The 16,917-nt window shown below is 37.5% G+C and overlaps 1 pseudogene; it reads right to left on the bottom strand.

Moving 5' to 3' along the window:
* Positions 1-15,182: 15,182 nt before the first annotated feature.
* Positions 15,183-15,639, bottom strand: LOC102477795 (calmodulin-like; annotated as a pseudogene).
* Positions 15,640-16,917: the final 1,278 nt, after the last annotated feature.

The raw sequence follows: 16,917 nt of genomic DNA, 5'->3' as shown, positions 1-16,917 counted from the left end.
GCTGTCAAGTGTGTCCCAGATGTGCAGGAAAAATCTCATGGGTAACCATGTTCACAGAAGGTTGCTTGGTGAATGTAGAATCAGAGACAGAGGTGATTAATGACATGAGGTCAGAACAGCTTGAGATGTTTGTCCAAACGCTCAGGTCCAACCCAGTGGACTGACTGGACCTTCATTTGAGCTTAATCTTTCTTTGTTAAGCTTTGCTAGTGTATCTCCTTCCTTTCCTGTGGCCCTCTTAAGGAAGATGGAATAATGCCCCCTCCCCAAGATGTCCATGTCCTAGAAGCTATGAATATGCAACAAAAAGGGATTTAGCAGAAGTGATTAAGTAAAGAAAGAAAACTCGAGACGGGGAAATTATACTGTATTAGTCAGGTAGATGTAACATACTTGTAGGAGCCCCGTGAAACAAAGGAGTGTCATAGTCAGAGAAGGCAAGGTGACAGTAGAGGCAGAGCAGGAAATGAAGTGAAATGGTAATAGAGGTTAGAGTGATTTTATTGTTGGAAGGGAACCATGAGCCAAGGAACTTGGGCAGCCATTAGAAGCCAGGAAAGGCAAGAATGGATTTTTGGTGAGAGCCTTGAGAAGGATACATCTCTGATGACTCATTTAAGTCTTCTGACCTCCAGAACTGTAAAGTAATACATTTTTGTTCTTTGTGGTCATTTTTTCCAGCAACCATAGAAAAAAAATACATTTATTTTACTGAAAATTCCATATGTGACAGATACTTTCTCTCATTAAATAGTTAAATCTAATGTTAAAATCTTAATCAAAGTATAAATAAGGGTTAAATAAGTTCTTATATCTGATATTGGTGGCATGTAAATCATATAATTATGTATTCATACTATTTTCAAGTACACAAGTAAGATACCTGTATCTAAGATTAAACCTACAATCACATTATAAACGAAGGTTGTATACCCAAGAATTATTTAATATCTTCTTTTTTATGTATCTTGTTTTATGCTCAAGAATACGTGTGTACATATGAGAGAGAAAGAGAAGCACTCTCCGCAGGATCTTGTCTGCTGCGATCCTCACTTCCCCCAACCCTCTGTCCATTTTGGATGACCAGCATGCCTTCAAGCCAACCTGGAGATCCAAATCCACAGTTGGGCATATGACTTCCAGCTTTGCAGAGCACATGTGCTGGGGCCACAGAAGCTAGGCTAGAAGAAGTTAACATCTTTCAAGGTATTATTTGAATTTCTATTATGAGCAATTGGCTGAGTTTTATAGTCAACATTCAGTGTATAATCTAATACCACAATCCCTTCTCCTCTATTCTCTTCTCAGGATTTTGGGCATGCATGCACATGTGCCCTGTGTGAGTTTAAGCCAGCGTGTCCATTACTCAGACGGCAGTCAACTACATGGGAGTCCAGCAACACAGCCCTTATTCCATCTGCTGGTCTCCAATTGGATATATTCTTTAAATTCAAATTACTCTGAGGTAGTTCACAGTGACTTTATATACCACTCTTTAGTACACACATCTACTGGTTTGATAGGCTCAACTTCTTCATAGGCCTTCAGGCCCACTTCGAATGCAAGTCTCCCTGTTTTTTGTTTTGTTTTGTTTTGTTTAATTTTTGTGGGGGGACACTTAAAGGAATACTTCATATAAGCCCCAAGATAATTTATTAGTGGAAATCAAAGAACCAGCCTTTGTGCTTTCCCCCTCAGGGTCCTACTGGTTTAGCTCTTATCCACACTCTTTAGGAGTCCCCATGGCCACAGCTCATGGTCACTCCAGAGTCTCTGAATTCCTCCAGAGCTTCCTAAACTCTAGGTACTCAGATATGAAAGGATGTGAACAGGGTTGAAAGAGGAGGCTTTCACCCTGTTAAAAGGCCCTCCAGAAGCTCATCTTATGCCCAGGCAATAATGCCATCAGCTTTGGCCTCTAATTCCTTCTTACTGTACTTGATCAGAATGATTTGGTGGACATGGTGAGGCATAGAGTCTGAATCTCTTAATTCCTCTCTCCACTAACACCCCAACACCAAATTCTCTTCTCTCTGTTACAGAGCAGTAGTTCATACATGAGTAGATTTAAGAAATCTGTTTTTATGAATGGGAAGGGGAAACGTTTTTCTAGACTGGATGCAGGGAGATAGAAACAATGTTGTACATAAATAGTTGGTAATGTTCTACACCCATATCCTCATTATTTTATTCAAGGAATCTGATTAGATCCCATTCTGTGCCCTTACACTCCTAAACCCATTGACACCTGATCCAGAATAATTAGGAAACAGGTAAAGGACTACCCTTTAATAATTCAGTCATTTGAAGATACTCTGAAAAAGTCTTTGAAGGAAGACATGCCACTCTCTGAAGAAGTGTTTCTCTCCTGGTTGTACTGTAGGAGAAACCTCTAGTTATGTTATTATTTATGGTACCAATACTGATTTGGGTCATGTATTGAACTGTTCCAACTGTTCTGAAGAAATCAGGTATTTTGTTCTGATATTTCTATTTACATATAAATAGAAATACATGTCATTTTCAAGATTACAATGAGTAGTACGGGACCTGGAAATCTAGCTTTTGGACTCTGCACTTTTCAGCACTTCAGTTAAGATACAGAATGGGCTTGAAGGCAGTGGTGACCTTCGATCACTAGCTAGCATAGTTCAGTGACTGTTCAGTAGTCTCAGTGAAGTGACACATTGAGAAGAGCCTCCTGGTCCAGATAAATCTTACTACTATTGATTTGCGAATTACTTGACCATTTTGTTTGTAGCATAGTTTAGATTAAAGCCAGAAAAGTGAATAGTTTTTGTTTGTAAGTTTGTTTAAATAGCTTTTGTGTTTCCTCTCCTCCTACCTTAAAGTGACAATAGAAAAGAGCAGTGAGCACAAAGATTAAAAACAGACTTTGAGCATGATTCCAAAATTGTAACAAATCCATGAAAACAGAGCTTTTCATTAGAGATTCAATTTTATACTCTTCATCCCACATATAAAAATAGTGATTATCTTGTTCTATATATACTTGCAGGTGAATCTATATAAAGAATTTTGAAAACACACACAAATGGAAAAACAAGGAGGAAGAAGATCTAAAGATATTTAGAATTCACTGAGCTTGTTGTTCAGACATTTTTAGATATTTTAAAATGTTTAACATATTATGTAAAAAGATATTTGTAAAGTATAAGCCTAGTTGTATTTTTCTCTTAAAAGAGGTCTGAGTCTATCAACTAAAGTGAAGTAGAATGATGATTAACTCTTTTTTTTTTTTGAGAGGTTTTTGTCATAGAGCACCTGTGCTTGCCAGAAAGACAAAGAGAGACAGAGATATAGAAAGTAAAATATCATGCCCCAGGGGGGATGGCCACACCATAATCCCTTCTCCTCTCAGGATCTTGGGCACTCACACACACGTGCCCGGCGTGAGTTTAAGTCACCGGGTCCGAGACTCAAACTTTGGTCGACTACATAGGAGTCCAGCAACATAGCCATTATGCTAACTGCTGGTCTCATGATTAACTCTTTTTGAAATACATTAATTTTAGTTACAGAATAAAGGAAATAAAGGACATATTTACATGTATAATTTAAATGAGCAATACATCTTATTATGTAGTTTTGCTAAAATGTAATGCACTATCTTATTTTTTATTTTTTTTTTTTAGAGAAAGATTTTTGCTACAGGGTACATATGTTCACCAGAGAGACAGAGAGAGAGACAGAAAGTGAGAAATCACCTCCCAGGAGGGATGGTTATAATACAATCCCTTCTCTTCCACTCTCCACTCGAATTTGGGGCACACATGCATATATGCCTGACATGAGTTTTAAGTCACCAGATCTGGGACTTGAACTGTGGTTGGCCATGTGGGAGTCCAGTAAACTAATCATCATGCCATCTGCTGGTCCCTGCAATTTACTATCACATGCATGATGGTGAGGCCTTGCCTGTCTCATTCACCAAAGTGTCTCAGTATCTACCCTAGCATACATATTATAATAGTTGCTCTACAAATGTCAGCTTAAATTAATGAATAAGCATACCACCTTACAGATGTCTAGGGCTGGGAATTATTGGTTTCTCTACTTACATTACCATACTGCAATATGAATGAAGCATTGTATTCAATTTGATTTTCAGCTTAAAGGAATAATCTTATATTCTGAATGGCATGTGTATAGGCACACACATAAACACACTCGTGCAAACACATACACACACATTTTACTCTAAATAAATGCACATGAACACACACAAATTTTACTCTAGATCATCTCTGTCCTTCTGGTTACTTTTTAATTGTTTGAGGAACAGGAATGCTATTATTTTCAAAATCAAGGAAATTTACGGGTGATATATTACATCTCCCCTTATTGAAAAATGATTTAAAATTTTCTTTTGTTCTTGGAGAATCCTTGTTTTCAGTTCCTTTTGCTCTGAACCAACATAAAGCTCTTTTCTTTGATACCAACATAGCATATTTCAGTAATGTATATCTTAGCAGCAAACAAGATATTTACATATAAAAGGTCATGCATGATAATACAGGTACCTGGGAAAGGTCATAAATGATCATTTTGGTTTCAAAAGTAGACTGAAAATGTGATATCCACATGTGTGTCCTAAGTTGAATAGTTGGAATAGATTTGTAGATCATTTGTAATCAAGGTTAAGTTCCCATACAAAATCTGAAATTTTTTAAGAGTTTTAAATGTCAAATAATTTTTCTTTTATACAAAATAAAGAGACACAAATTAGTAAGTCTTCCAAGAAGATCAAGAAAACTGAATAACAAATTTAAATTTATTTACTAATTGAAGTTAGCTAATTCTTTCTAATGAATTTCATATATTTTAAATGCATATTACTTTTATAATAATTACAAAATGTCTCATGTTGACTTGTAATGAGTAAGGAAATATGAATTCAGGATGAAGATTCCATTTAGGCGATGAACATTGACATGGATGGAAGTATAATGATTTTTAGGAGGATTTTATAAGGTGGCTGGCTAACCTCACCAAAACCATCAGACATAATCAAGGTTTTAAAAGTTGATTGACAGTTTTGAATTAGTTGAAGGCAGAGTAAAAATATGAGAAGCACATCTATGCATATGGTTAAAGATGAATGAACTAATTTTTCTTGGATTACAGGCCCATGAACCAGCAGCTTTCCATGTGAATAAAAGAATCCTCTATGTAAGCCATGAGACATTTCTCTGTATTTTCTCCTTGACTTTCTCTCTTTTTCTTCCCAGACTAGTTGATTTAATTAAATATTTTCTAAAACACTGGCTGTTAAGAAATGTACACAACTTAAGATCCTGAAATCTCCCAATTTAGCGTTGATTAAAATCGATGAGTTTGGAGCTTTCTGTTAAATCAAAAGCTTCTGGCTTTCAGCAACTCTTTATTTTTGAAGAAATAGCTTTTTCTTTGTGTAACAAAAAGGCTTAGGAAAGCTTCTTGAAAAAAAGAAAAGATGTATAGGCTGCTGAGTCTTAAAATAGCCTTTAAGAATAGCAGCATAATAGCAAGGTGTGGGCATAGAGCAAATGCACTAGGAATAAAACAAAACAAAACAGAAACAAAAGAGTGAAGAGTCTTTTTCAGTTGAGCATGTGCCCTTACTGGGGTAGCATCCTCCAACTCGGTACTATTGCTGTGTTCGCCTTTCCTGAAACTGTTACTAAGATTAGTGGACAGAGCCAACCAGTGGTGTGGTGGTTAAGGCAGCTGGATCCCATACAACCCACTGGGCAGTTAGAGTCTCAGACCCAGAGGCTAGAAAAATATGCTGGGTGTGTGTGAGTGCATACCTAAAATCTCAAAAGGAAAATGGAAGAGGAGGGACCGTGATGTGGATATCCCTCCTGGGGGAGCGGATGCTTCTCTTTGCCTCTCGGTATCTCTAGTGAATTCATTTGCTCTATATCAAAAGTAAAAAATAATAAAAAAAGATCAGTAGATATTTTTTTTTTTTGCATTTATCTTATTTTTTTAAAAAGAGCATATCATTACTCTGGGAACATTTTATAAAGGATCTATGTCATTGATTGATAAAAGTGTAAAAACTTTTAAGTTAATACAGAAATGTGTTTTCCATGACAATATTTTGTCAGTGCAAAGACTTTGATATTTACTAAATACACCCCTCAGTTCAGATGTACTGTGTGCTGGAAGTTCATAGGTAAGAGACATTGGCCCTGCTCTCAACTAATTCATCATATGACATGAAGGAATAGTATGCACATTTCTCAAATGCCCAATTGGGTAAAAATGTTTAAAGAAGTAATTGTTTAGGATGCATGATAGGAATGCAGAAATAAATATAAATATAATTTATCTTAATATTAAAGTCATATTTGATATATGATATATTGATGCACTACAAATGTAAAAAAAAGCAAATAGAGTTGGAAAATTTTTATTTTGAACTAGAAATTTTTATTTAAGAGAACATTTTTCTATAGGGCACGTGCACTTGCCAGAAAGATAGGCAGAGAGAGAGAGAGATAGATAGAAAGCAAGAAATCTAGCCCCCCCTGCCCCCACCACCAAGGAGATGGCCAGCCACAATCTCTTCTCCATTCTCCTCTGGATTTTGGGTATATATGCATATATGCCTGGCATGAGTTTAAGCCATTGCATCCAGGACTCAAACCGCTGTTGACTATGTGGAAGTTCAGTGATGTAACCATCTGCAGGTCCCTAGAAATGCTTTAAGAATAAAGGGTTTTGTCTGTTTGTTTAATTTTAGAGTTTGTTTGTTTGTTTGTTTGTGTTTGCTATAAGGTATGTGCTATGTGCACTTGCTGGAGACTCAGAGATAAAAAGTGAGCAATCACCACCTGATGGGGATGGCAACACCAAAATTCTTTCTCCATTCTTCCCTTGGGATTTTAGGAACACATGTACACACACCAACATGAGTTTCAAGTCACCAGGTCTAAGACTTGAACTGTGGTTGGCCATGCAGGAGTCTAGCGATGTAATCATTACTCCATATGCCGTTTTTTGTTACAGGGCGCATGCGCTACCAGAAAGCTAGAGAGATAGAAAGTGAGAAATCACCACCACCACCACCCCCCGGGGGGATGGTCACGCTGCAATCCCTTCTTCTCCTTTCTCTTCTCGAGATCTTGGGGACACACGCACACACGCCCAGCGTGAGTTTAAGCCACCGGGTCTGGGATGCAAACTGTGGTAGACTACATGGGAGTCCAGCAACATAGCCATTACCCTAACTGCTGGTCCCTAAAGATTTTTAATATAAAGACAATTTAAGAATTTGTGTATGTGGAGTACCCAGTTAGACAACAGTCTATTTTAAAATTCTTTCATTTCTCTCTCTCTCTCTTTTTTTTTTTTAATTGCCAAAGAGTGCATGCACTTGTCAGCGCGAGAGAGGAAAAGAGGGAGAAAATGTCCCTCAGTGGGACTTGATCACACTACAATGCCTTCTCTTTTATTTCTTCTTCCTGTCAAGATTTTGGGCAAACACACACATGCTCCCAGCTTGTCTTTCAAGCCATTGGAACCAGGATTTGAACTGTGGCCAGTCATGTGTTATCTGGCTTCCTTAATCATTAGGCTCTTGGGCTGGCCCCATATCATTTCATTTCTGTAGGGAATGATTGATGGATGCTTCTTTGCATTATATTGGTAGAGCAGAATAATTTCTACAACAAATTGACCCCAAGTGTATTATGACTCAATACAATAGAAATTTATCTCTTGCTCACCTAAGAAGGCAGGTAAATGGATTGATGAAAATACTGGCCTCCACAACGTCATTCAAGTACTCAGGTTTGAAAAGGGCAGCCATCTTGAACACATAGCTTCTAAGGTCATCCTGAGTTTATCTCCATTCTTGGAGCTAGAAGGAAGGAAACTTGGAGGGGGTTAGTGGGAGGTTGTGGGGAACCCTAAAAGAGATGTACTTCACTTTTGCTCACTTATCATTGGATAGAGTTTAATCAATAGTTACACCTAATCGCAAGAGAGACTAAAAAAATGTAGTCTAATTGGCCAGGAACAAGGAGATATTATTTCTAAGGAATATCTGTAAGTCTGCCATAAGCCATGGGGTTGGTGAAAGTGTTTGCTGGCATGATGACTTACCCTATCTGTTCAGTTTACACAAATTCTCTTTAGATATCAAACAGCTCAGAGTAAATAGGAGACTGTGATGGATGGTTCCAGTTTTATACACTAATTCATGGTGTCATAAAACTAGTTTATATTTTATTCATGAGATAGAGTGTACATATGTACGTGAGAGAGAGACAGAGAGAGAGACGTGGAGGGATACCCTTGACAAGGTCTTGTCATGATGCAATTCCTTTCCTCTACTCCTCCAGCTCCCCAAGATTTGGGGCACACGTACACGTGGAGTGTTGGCAAGGTGACTCAGACTTGAACTGAACTTGTGGTTGGCCATGTGGCTTTAAGCCCTCAGCTTAGGTATCCTACTAACTGAGCCTTTGAGTCTGTAGATCTCATTGTAATTTAATTGTGGATTAGTTTGTTTGTTTTCCTTCCTAGACAAGCCACCTGCTAGGACATTTGGCTTTCCAAAGGAGGTAAGGTTTTTGCTCACAGAAATAAAGTTTAATGTTTTCTCTTTGCTTCTTGTTTGTTGTTTGTTTTATTTTTGTAAGCAAATTTGTTCCCAAAACCTTTCTGGTGATGAATGGCAGTAGATATGGTGCAATTTAAAATAATTTATGCTGGTAAATTTTAGTATAAATTACAACCACTATTGTCCAAGATGTTTAAGAATTGTATAGGTCTGGAACTAGTGGAAAGGTGAAGGTACACAGAGTTCACATTTTGCAGGATTTATATTTTGTAGGATTTATTCATCCGTTCATTCTGCAAATATTTATTGAGTTCCTTCTATGTGTCAGGCTAATGCAATGGGCACGTTCTGATCAATGGGCATTGACTATGTGTCAGACTCCACACTGGGGGGCACACGTGTGTTTCCTCTTTTAATCCTCATCAAATCCTTCTGAGGCAGAAGTTAAAGCTGCTGAAAAATTGAAAGGCTGCAAAGATTAAGTCACTTGTCCAAGGTCACTTGTTAGTCAGACACAGGTAGTAAAACAAGGCTTGGAAACTGAATGTGTATGACTCTAAAATTGTCCTTTTTCCAATATGCCATCCTGACTTCTAAGGTAATTGTGTGTTTGTCTGGTCCCTAGCAGAACCACATTGTGAGACCTTGATATATTTGCACATAAAATGAAGTAATGGGAAAGGAAGGAGTTAAGGGATTTCAAGGACTACTGGTTTACATTCCCCCCAACTAGGATTGCAGCAGTTTGAATATAAGCTGTGGCTTTTGAATATTAAGCACAGATGTTTGGTATCACTCCCATCAATATGGGAAAAGTGTCTACATGAGGAATTAAGAAACACCATTGAGAAAAGACCCTGTTGCTTTCTAAGGAAGTTATGTCACTGCGATGCTTTCCACAGAAGCGATTCCTGCCAGTACTTTTCCCCCATCCCATCTCCATTTGATGGTAATCAAAACACACCATTGACCATTTAGTTAAAAAATTCTACATGCTTTTGCACATGGTTCTGTGAAAATATCCCCTTTCTCCATTAGTGGCATGCTCATTCACCTCTTATCTTTATATTCCAGGAAGTTATTTTGCTCTCACTATTTTAACAAAATAAGAAATAAAATAAAAATAAAAATCCTCACATACCTTGTTCGATGGGGAGAATTTTAATGTTTTTTATTCATCATTGTAAAACCAAGGACAATTTTATAACTTCTTTGTACATAGATCTTACATGTAGGGCAATCCATCTTTAAGTAGGGGTGAATTACTCTGAAAGAAAATTAAAAAAAAAAAAAAGAATCCTAGATAGATCCCTTCAAGTCAAGCATCTTGCTGTTAAATAGACTTCTTGTTAAAAAAAGAGAAAGTATTTCTGCCAACCTCAGACCTTGGAGGCAGAGTAATACAACACTCACAGAATGTTAAGAACATTCTCTGAGATGCTGGGGTATTAGTGGAAACCAGAGAATTATGGCTATCTGTGGCCAGTTCTTGGCCTGAGGCAGGATTGACTAGTATGGAGTGGTGATCCTTACCAGACAAAACTTGTGACCATGAGTGGTCAATAGAACCTTCAACACCTGACCACCTAGGCAGAGGTGATTACAGGACTAGCGTAGGTCTAGAATAGTCATAATTTCTGTTAATAGATTTATAGCCCAGTAATCAAAAAGTATGGGTCCAACTTTGAGAGCTACAAAAATTGCTTTATAAATAAGACACTAAATATTTATAAACATTTGAATATTATTTTATTCTTTGTAGTAAATATTAAATATTGATTTACTTAATATAAATTAGTTGATCACCTACTAGGTGCTTAGATTGCAGACAGTCTTCAACACTGACAAAATCCCTGTCTTTATCATATTTACCTTCTTGCAGGAAAACAAATAGTCACATAAAAATAAATTAAATGACATTTAAGATAATAATGAGAGAGAAAAGTGTTTAGAATTAAGGGGACAACTTCCTCTCAGAGGATTCAGAATAAGGAACAAGAGCTGGTTAAGTAAGGAGAGAAAAGCTATTTAAATAGGTCAGAGAGATGAAGCCATGTGTGATGCACTGTGAGATTGACCCTCATGTGAAGGTTCTGAGATCCTGTCCAGAATCCTCCCTGAGGGTGCCTGGCATACATGCACCCATGATTTGGAGCTGACTGTAGTTCGGGCTGGATCATGGCATCTTGATCAAGGCATCAAGACCCTGTTAGGGCACTCTCTCTGTTTCACTTTCTCTTCCTGTCTCTTGTGTTCATGGGGAAAACAAAACTAAAAGAAAATAATGAAGGAGGTGATAGGAACACTTGAGCAGGGGCATGAGCCATTGAAGGAGAATGGAGGGAAACAGTGTTCGAGGAAGTAGCAATTCAAGTGATTCTGAGCCAGGAAAATAGAGAATAATGAAAGACAAAATCTACGAGGAAGCCAGGAGCTTCACAGGCCATGGTAAAGACTTCAAATTTTATTCTAAATCTGAATGGAAGCTACTGAATTTTTTAAAATCTGACTTACACCTTTAAGTGGTGTCTATTGTTATTTTGTACCTAAACTACCCCAAATGAAAATGGATGTAGAGAATCCACTAAGAGGAACCTTAAATTCTTCAATTTACAACATGAGGGTGGCTGAACACAGGATGACAATAATTAATGGCAGAAGAAGGTTAAAGACATTTGAGTCAGAAAGAGAATGTTTTCATTAGAGTACACATCAAAGGTAAGACATACACCTATTTTTGTCTTAGAGAGCTTACCTTCTAGTGGGGAAGACAAGAAAAATACAGTTTGTATCACATCAACTAGTGGTAGGTGGAAAATGGAAGACTGAAATAGGAAAGTGTGAGAAGTGACTGGGTAGCCAAAAAGGAACTTTTTTCTTCATCTTCTTTGACTTTGTATTTTTATACCTTCTCAAGCCTTCAGAAGAGTTTAAGACTAGAACTATTCATTCAGATTTCTGAATCTTAACATTTTTCCACATTTCTATCACACACAAACATACACGTTTGTTCTTTCTTGAATCATTTTAGAGTTAATGACAGACATGATATCCTCTAAATAACTAAATTTGCATTTTCTGAAAGAAAGGGCATTCTCTTACATACAACTCTACAGTAATAAAAACCAGGAAACTAGCATTGATACAATAGTGTTCCTAATCTACAGACCTTATTCGACTTTCTAGACTTGACTTTGTATTTTTATACCTTCTCAAGCCTTCAGAAGAGTTTAAGACTAGAACTATTCATTCAGATTTCTGAATCTTAACATTTTTCCACATTTCTATCACACACAAACATACACGTTTGTTCTTTCTTGAATCATTTTAGAGTTAATGACAGACATGATATCCTCTAAATAACTAAATTTGCATTTTCTGAAAGAAAGGGCATTCTCTTACATAGCAACTCTACAGTAATAAAAATCAGGAAACTAGCATTGATACAATAGTGTTTCTAATCTACAGACCTTATTCGACTTTCTAGACAATGTCTTTTTTTAGCAAAAGAAACTTAGCAACATGTATGGCATTCAGTTATCATGTCTCTCCCATCTCCTTTAAATTGGAACAGATTCTCAATTTTTCTGTATCTCATGATCTTGAGTATATATATTTAAAGTTTATTTTTTTCTTTATTGACAGTGAGAGACAGAGAGAGAAAAACTAAGTGTCCTCAGCAAGGCCTCAGGCCTGCAATGTCAACATCCCAGCCTTCCTAGTCTGTCAGGATCATGGGCCTACATATTTTGTGTGTACAAGTCACCCCGGACACTGAAACACATCCTTCCAAGTTGACCTAGGTTCAAGATTCAGTTTTGCTCGAGTATTGTGTTACCCCTACACCACCGATCTGGACCATCATTTGATATTTTGGAAGAGTGCAAGTCAATCCTTTTATGAAATGGTCTTCAGTTTACTTGTTATTAGACTGAGATTGTGCACTTTCATCAGGAATACCCAAGAAGTTAATGTTTGGCACCCTACGTTAGGCATGCCGATCTGTCCTGTTAACAGCGATGTTCACTTTGGTCACTTGCTGATGGTAGTGTCTGTCATGTTTCTTTAATGTAAAATTGTTATTCTCCTCTTTGTAATGAGTAAGTTTGTTGTGTGGTGGGTACTCTGTAGATATCTTGCTATTTCTCAGACATTCACCCACTAGTTCTATAATCATAGTTCCTACTAATCTTTCCTGAATCAATTCTTATTTGAGAGTCTCCAAATACTAGTTATCTAATCCCATCACTTCTATATTTACTAGAAGACTCTTTCCTTTCCCTTATTGATTTACTTATATCACTGTGGACTCTTGGATTTCATTTGACCCAATGACTTGTAATAATTTCTATCCTTGTTTATTCTGATCGTCTGAATTTTCCAGGTCTGGGTATTAAGAGCTACATCCTGCTGATTCCTCTGTCCCTCTGGACATTTCCCTCTCATTGATTGAGCACATCCTTACTTTATGGAACCACAAGATTTTCCAGGCTGATTTTTATCTTTCTTTGACCCAGTCCTTGAGGGATACCATCTTTTAGTGTAATGGCTATGTCGCTGGACTCCCATGTAGTCGACCACGGTTCGCGTCCCGGACCCAGTGGCTTAAAACTCACGCCGGGCGCGTGTGCGTGCGTGCCCAAGATCCCAAGAGGAGAATGGAGGAGAAGAGATTGCAGCGTGACCATCCCCCCTGGGGGGTGATTTCTCGCTTTCTGTCTCTATGTCTCTCTCCGTCTGTCTGGCGAGAGCACGTGCCCTATAACGAAAAACCTCTCAAAAAAAAAAGAAAAGAAAAGGTTTGCTGTAGTATTGTTATAAGCAAATTATTTTGTACACATACATATATATCATATTTTTAAAATCATGGCCACAGAAGCTTTCAGTCCCATTTCTACTCATAGGGAAATGTGTCCTCACAAAGAACCAAGAAGTAGAGAACAAGCAGGAAAAAAAAAGCAATATAAAGGGAAAACAAAGAAAAATCAAGTGTTGGATCTCATGAGAGGTCATTTCACTAACATTTGAGAGAATATACTTTTCAACATTAATTCTTTGGTGGTGGACCAGAAATAAAAAAACAATAAATAATAGGATGAATCATGACAAGTCATAGTTTTGGTGCCCATCCAGACAGAAACACTTATTATTCAAAATGTTACAGAGTAAGGATGTGGGGAAAACAAAGTTCAGAAAAAAATGGCCAAGTAAACCCTACATCAGGAGAAGGAGATAGCAGCTAATAATGACCTTAGACTTAAAAGCTGCACTTGGGACATGCTTTGCTGGCATTAATCTCCCAAGCCTGCAACACAGAGCAGGGAGTAGCAACAGTACCATATGATCCAGCAATTTCACTTTTAGATAGCTACACAAAGAATAGGAATATACTCATTCAGCAAAATACTTGCATATATTGCAGCATTATTCACAATTGCTAAGATATAGAACCAATCCAAATGTCCATGAACAGATGAATGGATTGAGAAAGTGTGGTACATATACACTGTGGAATACTACTTAGCTATAAAAATCAACAAGACCTTGACATTTGGTAGAAAGTTAAATGAAAGATTTACTACTAAGCAATTGAGAATACTAGAGACAGTGGAAGAAGGGTGGGGAATGGAGGAAGGTGAGAAGAAGAAAATTAAAGGAAAAAGAAGCAAAACATTTAAGGGACACAAAAATGGAAAATTATGTGTTGATAATGTGCATGGCAGTATCTTTTTTTGGGTAAATTGTAATTTTTTTATTGGAAAACAAATGAACAAATTGCAATGGATTTGAGGCAAATTATTCCATAAGTATGTTTTCTTTAAGTGGCTAAACAAAGTTTTAAAAGCAAGTAACAATAAAGAAAATGTTTCTGGGACCAGCAGTTAGTGTAATGGCTATGTCGCTGGACTCCCATGTAGTCGGCCGTGGTTCGAGTCCCGGACCCAGTGGCTTAAACTCACGCCGGGCGCATGTGCGTGCATGCCCAAGATCCCGAGAGGAGAATGGAGGAGAAGGGATTGAGGCATGGCCATCCCCCCTTGGGGATGATTTTTCACTTTCTGTCTTTCTGTCTCTCTCTGTTTGGCAAGCACACGCGCCCTATAGCAAAAACCTCTCCAAAAAAAATTATTTTACTTATCTTTATTTATTTATTTTACAAAAAAATAGTGTATGAGTACCTGGAAAATATACCTGTTTTGCAATAGTGCAACTTTTAAATACATATTGTTGACTGTCCATAGTCCACGCAGAGTTACAACTCCACACTTCAACAACAACATGCTGACGGTTCCTAAAGAAAACTACTTAAACAAGGCATAACCTAGATGTTCCCTCATTTGATCAACCTCATCTAAGTTTAGATGTGCATAAGGGCTTAGATATCCAGAGCAAGCCACATGCAACATGTTACTTGATCAATTTTCTAAAATAAGGTCTCAGGACAATGACAATAAGATAAGGAAGAAAACATGGAGGAATGAGTCCTAATTACTACACATGCATATCTTTTTGACAGGAGGGAGAAACCTTTTACAGATAAGTTACAAACAATGAAAAGGCAAGTAAACAATTTTGTACAAGAAAATTAACACATTCTGTACAATGGTCTTCACTTTGCTGTCATCTTTTGTACAAACTCTTCATAGTTTACTTGACCATCACCATCAATATCTGCTTCCCCGATCATTTCATCAACTTCATTTGTTAACTTCTCTCCAAGGTTTGTCATCACATGGCGAAGTTCTGCTGCACTAATATAGCCATGGCCATCCTTATTAAATACATGGAATGTTTCTCTTTCTCTAATTTCTTCTTCACTGTCTGTGTCTTTCATTTTTCTTGCCATCATTGCCAGAAATTCAGGGAAGTCAATTTTGCCATTACCATCAGCATCTACTTCATTAATTATGTCATAACTCTACTCCTGTGAGATTCTGCCCAAGAGACCTCATTACAATTCCCAATTCCTTTGTTGTTATAGTTCCATCACCATCCTTGTCAAATAGTGAAAAAGCTTCTTTGAATTCTGCAATCTGCTCTTCAGTCAGTTGGTCAGTCATGCTGCAAGCGATATCAGTTTCCAACAAGGTACTACACAGCCACTCGGCTCACTCGCTCCACTAGGACTCACATGGTAGTATCTTTCACTGGACTAACATACAGTGTGTTCATCTTGGGGAAATTCATTCTGCATCCTGTAATGATATACAGTGATATATACAGAAACATATATCATATATATGAAAAAAAGCTATACTTAAGAAATAAAAAGCAAGCGTGGGGAATTTTTATGAACAGCAGCCTTCTAAGAACACTACTGAGAGAAATTAATCTTAGTGTAGTAAGAAAAACATGAGCCTCAAAGAGGGAATATTTCAGGGGGAAAAAAAAGCACAATACAGTCTGAGTCAAAGCACAATGCAACCTGAGTCATTTTCACTATAGGCCATGAAGAGAAGAGCTTTGCACTTCATGACATAGCAAGATTGGTGATAAGATGACAAGACTTCTATTTATAACCTAGTTTTCTAGAAACTTGTGTAAAGCCCAACCACAATGCCTGGATTCTACTCAATTTTTCCTTGGCTTACAAGACCCTACACTAGAACTCCCTTTAGATATTACCAAAGTAGAATCACTAGAAATGGTAGAATAGTAAATGAAACAGCAGTAAATGAAGACCATCTTGTACTTTTAAAATGGATCCTCAGCAAACACCCAAATACTTGAATCCAGTATGGCCCAACTTGCCAAGCTCTCTTGCTCCAGATATTTGGGCACTCTGACATATCTGCTACCCCTTTTCTTTTCTCATTCAAAGTTAGTCACTTTTCATTTATTGCCATTTCCTTTCCTTTATTGATGCATTTATAACTGCATAGACTCTTGGATTTTGTTTGTTTGTTTGATTTTTAGGACAGAAGGAAAATGAGATCATTTAGGGGAGACAGCCATGCTGCAATCCCTTCTCCATTCTCCTCTTGGGATTTTGGGCACACATGCACATGCATCCAGTGTGTTTTTCAGGTGCAGGCTGTGAGCAGTGGTCAATCATGTGGGAGTCCAGTGCCTTAACCACCACTCCACCCAGACTCTTGAATCCTTAAGTCATACATGACTTTATGATATTAGCAAAACTGCTAGGCATGATTAGTACTTATTTTTGCTTCATATTACAATGGGTCAAGCACAATTTTTTTTTGAGAGAGAGATTTTTGCTGTAGAATGTGTATGCTTTCCAGAGAGACACAGAAAGAAACAGAGAGACAGAAAGTGAGAAATCAACCCCTGGAAGGGATGACCACACCACAATCCCTTCTCTTCCATTCTCTTCTCCA

The sequence above is a fragment of the Tupaia chinensis genome, unplaced genomic scaffold, assembly GCF_000334495.1.
Source record: "Tupaia chinensis unplaced genomic scaffold, TupChi_1.0 Scaffold000576_2, whole genome shotgun sequence".
NCBI classification, from domain to species: domain Eukaryota; kingdom Metazoa; phylum Chordata; class Mammalia; order Scandentia; family Tupaiidae; genus Tupaia; species Tupaia belangeri.
The sequence above is the reverse complement of the archived record's forward strand: the minus strand, read 5'-3'. Positions and strand labels throughout refer to the sequence as shown.